A 5,154-nucleotide genomic window follows, 5' to 3' on the forward strand; every position below is an offset into this window, starting at 1 on the left:
AATAATTCGTGAGAAAAAATTAATTGTTTATTGCTCCTTTGCCTGGCAGACGCTTAAAAAATTGAAAATAGTCCGGGGCCTACCTTTTTAAGCTACAGAGGTTTTTTTTTCAAAATTTTTGAAAAAATGTGTACAATCGAGATACACGGTAGCGTATCGGCCAAGTACACGTTTTATACGACTCCAACCGAGAGCTACCAAGTATCTATACACCACACAACTTCCCCTGCCACTACCTCCAATCCATTTTTTTTATTAATAAATTTACCCGATCATTTAGACGAAAACTGGTCTTAGTTACATCATATAAATCGCATATCAGCTTTCCACTGATGCAATCATCGGTGTAATTAGTTGAATATTAACGAAGATATGCACATAGCAACGAGCTATCATGCACATTTCTCGCGTTTCGATTATCTCGAATAACTAACGGGTTACACTTGAGCCACTGAGTTGGCAGCGCGACTCGAATTCTCATTTTTCGCGTTCAGCGATTGCCAACGGTGTAGTGTAATACACGGGTGCAATCGTCGCTGAATTATACTATATCTCGATCATGCGATATCGTGATTGGCCATTGGCTAGTAAATATGGCGGTGATCTAGGGACCCTACGCAACACTATACATTAATCTCGTGCAGTGAAGTGTTGGCATAGACGTAGTATAATACCTAGACTGCGCATGTGAGAGGCAAGCTGTCTACGTTTAGCCAGAGAGAGAAACAAAACCGGTCCCAACCTATCCTTGTTCAGCACCACCTATATTCAGTATACCTATAGTTCAGTGCTTTCAATTCATCAACATGGCCGACAACGACGCCAACAACCCAGCTCTGGCATTTGCCCACGATGACGACGATCTGGTAAGTTTCTAAATATTAATTAATGTATTAAATTATCCACGTTAATATTGGGAGCAGATTCGGTCATCTGCTTTGTTTATTGGACATGTTTTTAGGGGGGGAATTCACTTTGTATTCGACCATGATTTTTGAGGTTTGTTTGTTAGAATGTGAGAGGGAAAATTGCGTGAATTATTTCCGAAAAATCGTAAAAAAATAAAATATCGGTCTTAAATTGATAAAATAAAATAAATAACTGCNGCTCTGGCATTTGCCCACGATGACGACGATCTGGTAAGTTTCTAAATATTAATTAATGTATTAAATTATCCACGTTAATATTGGGAGCAGATTCGGTCATCTGCTTCGTTTATTGGACATGTTTTTAGGGGGGGAATTCACTTTGTATTCGACCATGATTTTTGAGGTTTGTTTGTTAGAATGTGAAAGGGAAAATTGCGTGAATTATTTCCGAAAAATCGTAAAAAAATAAAATATCGGTCTTAAATTGATAAAATGAAATAAATAACTGTGGGGATTAATAATTTAAGAGTGAAGTTCAGTGTGAAATCGTGTATCAGGATGAGTTGATTCGATTGGAAATTAGTTTTTGATGAATAATCTCTGAATCGACACGAGATAGTGAAATTTTTCTCAAAATATTTTTTGTAGATCTCATTTCATTCTACAAAAAATGCTTTATCAAAAAATATGCCATCTCGTCCATATTCTGAGATATTCTCCAAAGACTGATCTCTAATCACCATCAACTCATCCTGTTTTTCCACCTAGATAGTAAACATAACCTCCAAGCTTCCAAGACTTCTGCTAACAAAATCATTAAAGATATTTTCATTACACCATTTAGATATTGAAATTCAGTAGAGAAGTGATTAATGAGCGTAAGTTCAACCCCAGGCTGAGTTTTTAATGAATAATCTTCATTAGATTTGCAGATATCCATCAAAAACACAGCCTGGAATTAAACTTACGCTCGTTCATGACGTCGTTATTGAATTTTAATATTTGAATATTGTAATGAAAATATCTTTTATGATGAATGATTTTGTTTGACGAATATCTTGGAATCTGAATGAGATTGCGAAATTTTTGTAAAGACCTTGTTTGAGATTGAAGCTAAATTGAGATGCCGGTTGGGGAAAAGTGGGATTGTGAAAGGAGGTGGAAAATTAAAACACGCGGAATTATAAAACCACACTGTTGATGTACTTTGTTGTGGAATAACCCACGCATCTTGATAAATTAATAATGTTACACTATTGAGTTGCTCGACAAAGTCAATAAAAATGATGGTTTGAAAAATGCACTGCACTTGAGATTCTCTCGATATTGAACTTGATGATTGACTCAAAATAATCGATAGTTAACTCGGAATTAATTGATAATTGAATTGAATTAAATAGAGACGCTATACAAAGCGCTAGACTCAAATGTACCGCGTTGATGTACTCCGGTGATGTACTCGATTGAGCGGTTACGGCGATACAGTACTGTCATTAGAGTGACTCTCTCGGTGGCTAGAGCGATACTACTTCTTTTTCGGCGATTTTCTTCGTAGCTGACCGTGATCCCGACGGGTTCCGAAGTTTCTCGAGAATTTCGTTGAGCCCGGTGACCGTTTGACTAGTTTGAATAGCTGAATTTCAAACAGACCTTTTTTGTAGAACAGAATGAGATCTACAAAAAAGATTTTGCTAATAATTTCGCTATCTCCTTTAGATTCAGAGATAAAGTGTTGAAACAAAATTTTATTCATTTTTTCTTTTTCAGAGATTCCTGGGCCAGCGTCCACCACCATCTCCACCCCCACTTCCAACTTTGCCACCGCGACGCCAGCCTTCGCCACCACCAGAGCCAAGGGACCAAGAGAACCCTGTCCCACATCATCATCCAGACCCTAATGTTCTGCTTCACCACCTGGAGCAGCTTGGTCGACAGATTGCTGATCTGCAGAGGCAGGTGCATCTCGATCGACGCAATGCTGCTCAACTGGCTGAGGATCCTCAGGAGCCTGCTCCAAGAGGGAGGGGCAGAGGTGCTTCTAGGGGCAGGCGCAGAGCCGGGAGATTCTTGGGGGAGAGAAACGCTCGGTATGGGCCCTATTTTCTACTCAAATATCATGGAATCTAAGGGAGATAGCTCGATTTTTATAAGGACTATTTTTGTAGTTCTATTTCTGTTCTACGAATAAGGTTCTTATAAAAATTTCGCTATCTCTTCTAGATTCAGAGATATCATCACAAAATCATCTTCACTTTGAGGTTATTTTTTGATTGATGATATCTCTAAATCTAAGGGAGATGGCAACATTTTTCTAAGGACAATTTTTGTAGATCTAGTCCTGTTCTACAGAAAAGGTCCTTATAAGAATTCCGCTATCCCGCTGTGATTTAGAGATATCATAAAAAAATGACTGAATCTAAGGGAGATGGCGGAATTCTTATCGTATCTAATTCTAATCTTCTTCCCTCTAGCTACTGGAGGGGACGTTATTATCAAACCAGGTCTCCTCGTGGAGGAGGAGGGGCTTCCTTCAACTTCGTTTATAGAGATTAATTAACTCTTCTCTCTCCTTCTACGGTCCCTATCTCACTCACTTCTTCGGTCCTCATGGTGAGTTTACGTTTATTTTTCTCAATACCAATGAGTTAGTTGGGATCATAATAATGACTAATAATAATTCCTTTTTCTGTTACAGATTCCTGTTCTTCAATACTCAAAATATAAGATAAAAAGTACAAATTAAACTGACTAGTTTATGTGGACTGTGACTCGTACGTGACTAGTTTTATCTTAGCTTTGAAGTAAAAATAAAAATGTGATATAAAATAATATAAAATATTATCATACAAAATATTTCTTATGATTGAACAAGAAAAAATGTGAATTAATCTATGTAGAGTCTAAAACCTAACTTGGTTGAAAGTTTATTCTAAAAAAAACTTTAAAAAATAGGAACATGTGATTTAACATGTGAAGTCTGTTAAACATAAAATATGAAATAGTCTATGTAGAGTCTAAAACGTAACTTTGTTAAAATATTATTTTAAGAAAAACTTTAAAAAATAGGAACATGTGATTTAAAATGTGAAGTATGTTAAACATAAAATATGAATTACTATTTAAGTAATTAAGAACATAATGTGTTCAATGAAAAATGAAGACTAAAAGAAGTTCGTGCAGATTTTCGGAAATAAAACAATGGACCTCGTAAAATCTCTCGTCAAATAATTCCTCTGCGTCCCTTGTTCCCATTGTCTTCTTCTTCTTCTTATTATCTTCTTATCTCCTTTTTCATCTTTTATAATCTTCTTTTTCTTCTTATCTTCTTCTTACATAATAAAAACGACTGAATGGATTTCAATGAAATTTTCACTGTTAATTAGTTTAGGGTCCCCTTTATAACATAGGCTATAATTTATTGCGCTGCGTTGGATTTTTCAGTATGCAACGTAGGAACTTCTAGAAAATTGTAGAACCTTCTGGAAAAAACTAGAAAATTCTCGAGTTTTTGAAAAAAATCGAGGATTTTCTTGAAAGTTCGAGAATATTCGGGGATTTTCTAAGAAAACTTAGAAAATTCATGGCTTGTTCGGAAAGTTCGAGAAATTCGGTGGTTTTATAGACAAGTTGAAAAATTCGGGGGTTTTAACAAAAAATTGAGAAAATTCACGAATTTTCGAGAAAGTTCGAGAAAATTCGGGGGTTTTATCGAAAAATTGGGAAAATTCACGGATTTTCGAGAAAATTCGGGAGTTTTACACAAAAATTGAGAAGATTTGCAGCGTCAGATGGCGCTGTAAATTGATTTCAGAATCGACTGGACTCTTGATTGACGATTCACGTGTCGTGCAGTGTTGTGTGATACTTCAGTTGGTTATGTTAGAGTAAGACTTTTGTAAATAAATGAGAAAAAAATGATTATTTCAGTTAATTATGTCGACTCAAGAAATATTGATCGGTTTTTCTCGTATTTATGTATTGTGTTTTCATTGCAGGTGATCTGGTTACGTTTTCTATCCCCAGCCGAGGTGTTTAAGGTTTCTAACCTATATTTTTTATTTACTATCTTTCTTTTCTTCATCAGTAGTATCTTTCTCCTCGAATTCTGCCTTTGACCGTTCCATTCTTTCAGTTTTCTCTCATCAAATCTCGTACTATTTCATATTTTTCCTCTTAATTCTTCCTTCAGTTTTCTTTTTTTTCTCATCTTTCTTACTTTCCTGTTTTCATTTAATTTATTATTTTATTTTATTTTATTATTTATTTGTTATTTTATTTCTGGCAG

General features: G+C 35.5%; 1 long non-coding RNA gene across 1 annotated transcript; it reads left to right on the forward strand.

The window, feature by feature from the left end:
- The first annotated feature begins 808 nt into the window (after positions 1 to 808).
- Positions 809 to 4,060, forward strand: LOC107041128. The gene is made up of 4 exons (XR_001461039.1): positions 809 to 866; positions 2,637 to 2,956; positions 3,341 to 3,479; positions 3,565 to 4,060. It is a non-coding gene; the product is annotated as an uncharacterized LOC107041128 (long non-coding RNA).
- Positions 4,061 to 5,154: the final 1,094 nt, after the last annotated feature.

Source organism: Diachasma alloeum, unplaced genomic scaffold (assembly GCF_001412515.2).
Source record: "Diachasma alloeum isolate Michigan unplaced genomic scaffold, Dall2.0 Dall_scaffold_00355, whole genome shotgun sequence".
Taxonomy (NCBI): domain Eukaryota; kingdom Metazoa; phylum Arthropoda; class Insecta; order Hymenoptera; family Braconidae; genus Diachasma; species Diachasma alloeum.